Consider the following 10,061-nt stretch of genomic DNA (forward strand, 5'->3'; position numbering starts at 1 on the left):
TGCATCTCATCTCTCTCTCTCACTGCTGCCATGCTCTCTTTACTCTGTACTTTTAGCTGAGAATCACGATCTTTTTTTTTTTTTTTTTGAGATGGAGTCTCGCTCTGTCTCCAGGCTGGAGTACAGTGGCGCGATCTCGGCTCACTGCAACCTCTGACTCCCTGGTTCAAGCGATTCTCCTGCCTCAAGCTCCCGAGTAGCTGGGATTACAGGCACGTGCCACCATGCCCAGCTAATTTTTGTGTTTTTAGTACAGACCGGGTTTCACCATGTTGGCCAGGCTGGTCTCAATCTCCAGATCTCGTGATCCGCCCTCCTTGGCCTCCCAAAGTGCTGGGATTACAGGTGTGAGCCACCGCACCTGGCCTCTTTTTTGCCTCAGTTCAAGGGGAGGCAGAATTGATTAGAAGGAGTGTGGGGTTGTGAGACCACCTTCAAGGGAGTCTGAATTTTCCTCAAGGGCTAGTGCCTGGTCTGAAACCAGGAGGGGTCAGAAACCAAGTCAGCTCAAAGATGCTGACTGCAGCTGTCTGGCAGGGCAGCAATGCACAGTTGCAATAGAAATCCTCAGGTAGCATTTGGAAAAATACCTAGAACTTCAGACTTTGGAAAATATCAAATCATTAAACCTTAGGTTTCAGTTCTTGCCCTGAGCTGCTTGTTTTTTGAGGTTGCCTTAGAATCTGGATTCACTATAGCTGACTCAGCCTAGTTCATCTTGTCAGTAATACTTAATCCCTAGACAAAAATAAATTAGAGAGGCCGGGCACGGTGGCTCACGGCTGTAATCTCAGCACTTTGTGAGGTCGAGGTGGGCAGATCACTTGAGGCCAGGAGTTCAAGACCAGCCTGACCAACATAGTGAAACTCTGTCGCTACTAACAATACAAATAAATAAATAAATAAACGAAATGAATGAGAGAGAAAACTGATGTGTTGAATGGGAGGGGAATTAGAGAGGGATGCTGGGGAGGTCTAGACACACACACACACACACACACACGCAGAGATGATGAAATGGTTTCTTCATTATCCATTTGAACTCTGTTTATTTATCACAAAACAACATTAAACAATAACCAGGAAGGCTCACCATGACTTCCTGCTGCAGCTGTGACAATATTGTTGTAGTATATTTCCTGATGTATCTGTGATTAACGCCTTTTTCATTAAGGTTTTCCCATTCAAAGTGACTTGGAATGTGAATGTGCATTTCACCCAGGAGATTATGGGGAAAATGTTGTAGAGATGCCTGAAAAGTAGGACAAATGTTCTGGCAGCTATGGAACCAATAAATCCTGACTTAACACATAACTCTGCTTTACAAAGAGCCACAGGTGACCTTGCCACTCTCCTGACCCCCCTACCGAAAGTTCTTTTTCTTTCTGTCCCAGCTAAATTAGTCTCTTTTTACTCTCTTGATAGTCTCTTTCAGAATTAACTACTGCCATTGTAAGTGATGAAATGTAAAAGGCTCCACTTCAGATGCTGGCATTGCTATGAGCATGGTCTTTCCCTTTACTGCAATTCAGAGTTAACACTTTTGATTCTTGGGGTTTTTAAATTTTAGATATATATATCTGTTTTCAGAGATGGGGTCTCACTATGTTGCCCAGGTTGATCTCAAACTCCTGAGCTGAAGCAATCCTCCTGCCTCAGTCTGCCAAAGTGCCAGGATTACAGGCAGGAGCCACTAGGCCCAGCCTGATTCTTGCTTTTTATATTCCAGTCTCAGAAGTAGTTTCCACTGTGGAAGTTATCTGATGACAGTCTTATTCTTTCTAGTAGTGGCTTACAATCAGGCTTAGCTTCTCCAGGAACACTACAAGATGGGCTTAGTTTAAATACGTTTTAAACTAAAAGGCATTCTCTCAAATGAGTTTAAATGCATTTAATTTTTAGACAACCTACCTGACATATTTTTCTTAAAGACAATGTCTACACTCCAGATAAATTATGGTCAAAATAAATGAAGAGCTCAAGATGATATCAATCCCATTTGTTCGAAGTCCTGGTGTTATGTGGATGACAAGTAGAAGCCAGTTATGACGACAAGTGAGAGATCCAAAGTAATTGCCAAATTTGTTAACATTTTTCCATTTCTAAACCATCCTTAAAGAGAATCACTGAGCACGGTGGCTCACACCTATAATCCCAGCAGACAGGCCAAGGCAGACAGATCGCTTGAGCTCAGGAGTTCAAGACCAGTCTGGGCAACACAGCAAAACCTCATCTCCACAGGAAATACAAAAATTAGTCGGGCTTGGTGGCATGTGCCTGTAGTCCCAGCTACTTGGGAGGCTGAGGCAAGAGGATCACTTGACTCCAGATGGTGGAGGTTGCAGTGAGCTGAGATTGTGCCACTGCCCTCCAGCCTGGGTGGTAGAGGAAGACCCTGTCTCAAAAAAAATACATAAGTAGAATAAAACAAAATAACAATTGAGTCAAAAGGTTTTGAAAAGTATTAAAAAAAAAAAAAGAGAGAAAATTATATATGGGGTCACACTGTTACCAGTGGCAAATCCAAATGTGTTTGCAGCAAGCTCAATTCTAGCCTTCTCAGAAGAAAGAATTCCATCAAGGAGGCAGAGGCAAGAGTCAGAGCAGGAGTGAAAGTTTCTTAAAAAGCTTTAGAGCAGGAATGAAAGGAAGTAAAGTACACTTGGAAGAGGGCTAAGCGGGCAACTTGAGAGATCAGCTGCACTGTTTTACCTTTGACTTGGGGTTTTATATGTTGGCATGCTTCCAGGGTCTTGCAACCCTTCTCCCCAGATTCCTCCCTGGGGGTGGGCTGTCCACATGCACAGTGGCCTGCTGGCGCCTGAGAGGGGAATATGTGTAGTGTGTTTACTGGAGTTGTATGCATACTCACTTGAGGTATTCTTCCCTCACCAGCCAAATGTTCCTAGGTGGTTATATACCAGTTAAACTCTGCCATTTTGCCTCTTAGTGTGCAAGCTTGAGCCCACTCACTCAGTTCCTGAGATCTTATTGGGAAGCTCCTTATCACCAGTTTCGGGTGTTTTTCTGTCTACTAGGAGATTGCCTTTCCCTGGAGCTGGATGCAACCAATAATAATAATAATAAAAATAATAATAATTGAGATGGGGTCCCGCTCTGTCACCCAGGCTGGAGTGCACTGGAGCAATCTAGGCTCACTGCAACCTCTGCCTCCTTCAAGTGATTCTCTTACCTCAGCCTTCGGAGTAGCTGGGATTACAGGTGAACGCCACCACACCTGGCTAATTTTTTTGTATTTTTAGTAGAGATGGGGTTTCACCTTGTTGACCAGGTGGGAAGTTCTTCCCAGGCGGGAAGAACTCCTGACCTCAGGTGATCTTCCCGCCTTGGCCTCCCAAAGTGCTGGAATTACAGCCATGAGCCACCACACCTGGCCATGACCAATTATTATTTTAGAGAGACAGTTAACAACCACCTGACCATCACCTGATGGTCGCCTGACATTCCTGGTGGGGATGGGTGGAGACCTCTTATTCCCTGCTCATGCCTAACTAGCTGCCTACTGTAATAACACCAGTCTCATGGTAGTCCAATAGAGCAACCATGCCATCTGAATTCATGTTTTCACTAATAAAAACTGGTATTTTTTTATTTTATTTTATTTTTTTTGAGACGGAGTCTCACTCTGTCGCCCAGGCTGGAGTGCAGTGGCCGGATCTCAGCTCATTGCAAGCTCCGCCTCCCGGGTTCACGCCATTCTCCTGCCTCAGCCTCCCGAGTAGCTGAGACTACAGGTGCCCGCCACCTTGTCCGGCTAGTTTTTTGTATTTTTGAGTACAGACGGGGTTTCACCGTGTCAGCCAGGATAGTCTCGATCTCCTGACCTCGTGATCCACCCGTCTCGGCCTCCTAGCAAGGGTGTGCTTGATTTGTTCTGCAGCCTCTGTTGTAACAGGTTTTACTCTTTCTGGTCTCTGTTCTTCAAGTTTGCCTTTGATTGATTGCATGTAATCTTGGATGTACTTATTGTATGCTTCCTTTGTAAAGCTGCTTTCTTTCAAAGGATGGTTCTTGACAATCTTAACACCAGTGATTACAGTGCTGTCTGTACGTTTGCCCTTTGGGCCTTCAGCGGAGGCATTTCCACCAATGAGAGAGTCATCAATGCTACCCTCTGTCCTAGTGACCATCTTCTCCTCCACCTTCAGGCACAGCCCTTCAGCCATCTCCTGGATCTTGTAAATGTTGCAGAACATCTCATCGTGGCTGATGAGGTCCTGGTGAATAATCATAATTGTGACTGAAGGGCGAGACAACGGGGCTACCTTAGCAGGAGCCCTGAGCTTGAGCAGTGCAGCGCTGGGGGACAGGGGAGCTGGTGGAAGAGCCCTAATAGGAGCTCTGAAAGGAATAACAGTGACAGAAAACCCAGTTTACCCATCTGAGAGAGTTTGTGGGTTCAGGAGTAGAAGAAAGGCAATTTGGAACAATAGCTTGGAATAGTGGAACTCAGAGAAAGTTTCCTGCAAAAAATGCTGAAGCCAGCAAGGGGTAAGCGGTAAATAATACACCTTATATACTGTCTTAAATTGTACCCATTAGAGATTACTCACAATTAATTATCATCATCCTGTTTTTAAAATGGCTGACGTAAACCAATCAAAACTTTATGTAAATTTATTACATATGGCAGCTTTCACCTAACCTCCTTTCATGGTTCTCAAACTTTGGCATTCATAAAAATCACCTGGAGAGCTCGTAAAACTGGAAATTCCTGGAGCCCTGACTTCAGAGTCTGATTCAGTAGATGGAGACCAAGAATCTGCATTTGAATATTCAATTTGGTGTTTCCAAATTAATTCTCCATTGTGTGTTTTACCTATCACTGGTGAGTCTCACATAGGTGACCCTTGGTTCATATTTTGAGAAACATTTTGTCTAGATGCACTGAGAAAATGATAGTTTGACCTCTGTTCTGCTACTTACTGGCTGACCCTGAGCAAGTCACTTTTATTCTCTGGGCCTTAGTTTCCTCCTGTGTAAAATGCAGTGGTAGATGATGGTAAGAATGAAATGAAAATACCTATATAAAGGACCACATACATACATGTAAATTCTCTCAACTGTTATTCTAGTTAAATACTGGACTTGCTACATTGCTTCCCCCATAAATTGTGTTCTAGTGCCAAACTGAATTATCCAAACTTTTGAAATGCAGTCTATTTGCATCCTTGCATCTCGTTGAGCTTATTTACCAAATACCATGTGTCCAGAAAGCAATTAACTTTCTTTTTTTTTTTTTTTTGAGATGGAGTCTTGCTCTGTCACCCAGGCTGGAGTGCAGTGGTGTGATCTTGGCTCACTGCAAGCTTCACCTCCTGGGTTCATGCCATTCTCCTGCCTCAGCCTCCTGAGTAGCTGGGACTCTAGGTGCCCACCACCACGCCTGGCTAATTTTTTGTATTTTTAGTAGAGACAGGGTTTCACCGTGTAAGCCAGTATGGTCTTGATCTCCTGACCTCGTGATCCACCTGCCTCGGCCTTCCAAAGTGCTGGAATTACAGGCGTGAGCCACCATGCCCGGCCACAATTTACTTTCTAATGCTACAGACTGTCAGCATAAATGCTAAGGTCATTAATTTTGCATAGAACTTAGTCTGTACACTGCTTTTCCATAACTCTAGTTTACATGGGATAATTCCACTTACAAATCCTACACACTGTTATTGCGGGATCTGGCCAGCAGCCCAAAATGCAACGGGGCTCTCTCTTTGTTCCCAGGCGGATTGGCAGGTCAAGAAATAACAGACACACACAAGATAGTGAAAGCTGGGTCCAGGGGGGTCACTGCCTTCTGGTCCCGCGGTGCCAACAATGCACTGGATATACCAACATTTATTATTAAGTTTAGTGAGGGCAGGGGTAGGTTAGTGAGGGATTTAGGGTCATTTGATTATGAGGTGAGATGGTCACATGGGGATGAAGTAATCCTTTAACATAACATCTGTATGCAGAAGTAGAGTATACAGAAGTAAGAATTTACAATATAGTATGCGTGGCCGGGCGCGGTGGCTCAAGCCTGTAATCCCAGCACTTTGGGAGGCCGAGACGGGCGGATCACGAGGTCAGGAGATCGAGACCATCCTGGCTAACACGGTGAAACCCCGTCTCTACTAAAAAATACAAAAAACTAGCTGGGCGAGGTGGCGGGCGCCTGTAGTCCCAGCTACTCGGGAGGCTGAGGCAGGAGAATGGCATAAACCCGGGAGGCGGAGCTTGCAGTGAGCTGAGATCCGGCCACTGTACTCCAGCCTGGGCGACAGAGCGAGACTCCGTCTCAAAAAAAAAAAAAAATATATAGTATGCGCATCAGTAATTTCTAACAGAGCCTTAAAACAGAAACACCGTCTTTCCATTACCTATGATTAGCAAAATATTAATCACCAGTAACAGTTGCAGCAAGAGCTGGTTACAAACAATCCATGGTAACAGGATGTGAAGCAAGACAACTGGTTAGACCAGAAATTCTCAGAAGGGAGTATGCCTTAACCCTAAAGAGGCCTAGAAGAGCCATGGTAAGATGAGGGCGTTTATAGCCCTATCTTATCCATATGGACAGACACCCCCCGTGCGTCCATTTATAGGCTCTCCACGAGGGTCGCGTTCCATTTCCAGAGCTATGAACATCTGCTTTTCTGGGATAGGAATCTTGGTGATGTAAAACCTCCCTGACTGCACGTCCATTCATAGGCTCTCTGGAGGGGGAAGCACATCACGCGCTGTTGGCTCATTCTGGCAGTCCAACCTGGCATTGTCTTTACACAATCCTGCATGCAATTTTGTGTTTACAATAATCAGGAGCATTTCATCTTTTATTCCATAGCAATAGTTTCAGGGGGTCTCCCTACACACTGTGATATAGGCCTAAGGTTTGTCACTGTCTTACAATCTCAGGGCTCTGCAGGAATTCATTCTTTTTTCTTTTTCTTTTCTTTTCTTTTCTTTTTTTTTTTGAGACAGGGTCTCACTCTGTCACCCAGGCTGGAGTGTAGTGATGCAATCTCAGCTCACTGCAACCTCCGCCTCCCAGGCTTAAGCGATTCTCCCGTCTCAGTCTCCCAAGTAGCTGGCATTACAGGTGTGAACCACCACCACCTGGCTAATTTTTGTATTTGTAATAGAGATGGTTTCATCATGTTGGCCAAGCTGTCTTTTTTTTTCCTTTGGTATTGCTTTCCTTGTCTACTCAATCCCCACTAATTTAACAATTTAAATTAGTTAATAATAAATATATTATTAAATATAATATAATTATTAAATAATAAATTATTAACTAATTTATTATAATTTATTAGTTAATAAATTATTAACTAATTTATTATAATTTATTAGTTAACAATAAATTATTAGCTAATTTATTAGTTAACAATAAATTATTAGCTAATTTATTAGTTAACAATAAATTATTAGCTAATTTATTATTACAATTTATTAGTTAATAATTTATTATTAACTAATTTATTTTCCATAAGGTTTGTGCAGAACAGATTAAGAAAAGTGTTTAAGGAATTGATGTTTTCATAAAGTTTATATAGATTAGATTAAGAAAACAATGTTTAAGATATTGTCCATTGCGACTAAAACTTCAAAAGTGCCTACTTTTGAAGTGTTTTGTTTGCTTTTGTTTTTTTTTGGAGAGGGCATCCCACTATGTTGCCCAGGTTGGACTCACATTCCTGGGTTCAAGTGATACTTCCACCTCAGCCTCCAGAGTAGCGGAACTCTAGGCATGTGCCACTGCACATACCTTTTCTTACCCACTTTGTATCTGAATAAACAACAAAACTGAATCTTCCATGAGCAATTCACATAATTATTGAAATAATAAATAGTTTTACATTTGTTTTCAAAAAGTTGCCTGTATAATTTGTGTACATGGTCCCCAAATGCCAATGTAGAACGATGCATAAGTTTCCCTCTCTTTTTGGTGGTATGCAAATGGTATAGTATTAAGTTTCAGGTCTAATTTACTACGCTGTGCCCACTGTGTGTGCCCATTGGCTAGGCCAGTCCCTGGCACACAGTGCACCCTCAAAGAATATTTGTTGAATAAATGCATAGGTTTGGAATTTCAGTAGGAGCTGAATTTCTCTTAGAAGCTTATTGAATTGTTTATGTGATACCCTCTATTTTGTTACCTTGCAGTTGATTATTTTACTACCTTTGTTCAAAGTGATTCCTGATCAAATGGCAAAGAAAATCAGTTGAGAAGAGCGGGTGCGGTGGCTCATGCTTGCAATCCCAGCCCTTTGGGTGGCCAAGGCAGGCAGATCATTTGAGGTCAGGAGCTCGAGACCAGCCTGTTCACCAACATGGTGAAACCCCATCTCTAAAATATAAACATTAGCCGGGTGTGGTGGCACATGCTTGTAATCCCAGCTACTCGGAAAGCTGAGGCAGGAGGGTTGTTTTAACCCAAGAGGCGGAGGTTGCAGTGAGCCGAGATTGCGCCTCTGCACTCCAGCCTGGGTGACAGAGTGAGACCCCACCTTAAAGAAAAAAGCTGGCTGAACGTGGTGGCTCACACCTGTAATCCCAACACCTTGGGAGGCTGAGGCGGGCAGATCACAAGGTCAGGAGTTCTAAGACCAGCCTGACCAACATGGTGAAACCCCGTCTCTAATAAAAATACAAAAATTAGCTGGGTGTGATGGTGTGTGCCTGTAATCCCAGCTATACAGGAGGCTGAGGCAAGAGAATTGCTTGAGCTCAGTACGTGGAGGTTGCAGTGAGCCGAGATCATGCCACTGCACTCCAGTTCGGGTGACAAGAGCACAACTCTGTCTCAAAAAAAAAAAAAAAAATCAGTTCAGAAGATGGGAATGTGATAAACCTCATTTATTTAAAAATCTTCAGATGCTTTTTATGATTCTCCAGAGTCACCAGTGATAATTTTTCAGTTTGCCTTCATCTTCAGCCCTCTTCTAATATTTGAGCTGGATGTTTACACCTTCCTACATAAATTGGCTTTTTCTCTGGCTTCGTTTGACACTGATCTCCCCGGTTGTCTTTCAGGTTGTTCCTTCTGTGTCCTTCACTGATTCTTCTTATTTCTTAAGTGTAGCCAATCATTGACCACCTATTGTTCTTGTTTTGCTATTCTTGTCAGAGAGTGTCTATTTTCAAGACTTCAACTGCTGTCTATATCTTTGGTCCTGGCTTCAATCCTTCATCTTCAAATACTGCTTGAAATCCTTCAGTTGGGGGTTCTGCCTATTTCACACTCATTGGGTTCATAACTGAGCTCATTGCTTAGAACCAGCAATCTTCTTGGAACTTCTGTATTTTTGACGGTGGTCCCTTGATTCATTCATCTAGACTCAAAAAGAGTGATCTTTAAAATGCATTTCCTTCATTTTATTTTGGAGATTATCTGTGAAATCTCTGACTACTGAATGAATAATGTGGAAGCTAATATACTGTCATTCCAGAGAAGCCATGTGCCTACAATTCTCCACAGTGCTCAGAGGGAGTTTATAAGGCAGACACATCAGGCCTGGTACTTTTCCAGTAATTGACAGAGGAGATGGCATATGTGAGTGATGTGGCAGTCATACCGCTGAACTACATGAGGTAATCACAACTGTGGAAAAGTGCAAGAATTAAAGCACTCATTGTACAGATCAAGATGTTGCTTATCTTGCCATAGCTTTAGGATATTTGAGGAATGTGTTCATAGAAAATGAGACCCAAGTTAACTCCAAATAAGTTCTGAAAAGCATTCCCATTATAATAGTAAAGAATCTTACTAAAACACTGTAACAAAACCAATGATTCAAAACCCAAGCTATCTGACGCTCAGCAATGGTACAATTGCAGTAGCCTGACCGATAAAAGTACCCTTACCTAGAGGTTGTGGGTCCTATGGGACACTGATTTACCGAGATAGTGTCGGGATTAGCGGACATGCTCCAATCTACTTGTTGGATGAATTAGGTTCAAAAATCAAAGAAAGGAAAAACCCCTTATGTAAGGAAGTAGATGCAGATGGAAAGGCCAGATTCAAAACATTGGCTGAGCTCCAAGTTGTAAGTCTTCAT

At 42.8% G+C, this 10,061-nt stretch overlaps 1 pseudogene; it reads right to left on the bottom strand.

The window, feature by feature from the left end:
* Positions 1-403: 403 nt before the first annotated feature.
* Positions 404-5,272, bottom strand: LOC101018381 (annotated as a pseudogene).
* Positions 5,273-10,061: the final 4,789 nt, after the last annotated feature.

This window comes from Papio anubis, chromosome 10 (genome assembly GCF_008728515.1).
Source record: "Papio anubis isolate 15944 chromosome 10, Panubis1.0, whole genome shotgun sequence".
Classification (NCBI taxonomy): domain Eukaryota; kingdom Metazoa; phylum Chordata; class Mammalia; order Primates; family Cercopithecidae; genus Papio; species Papio anubis.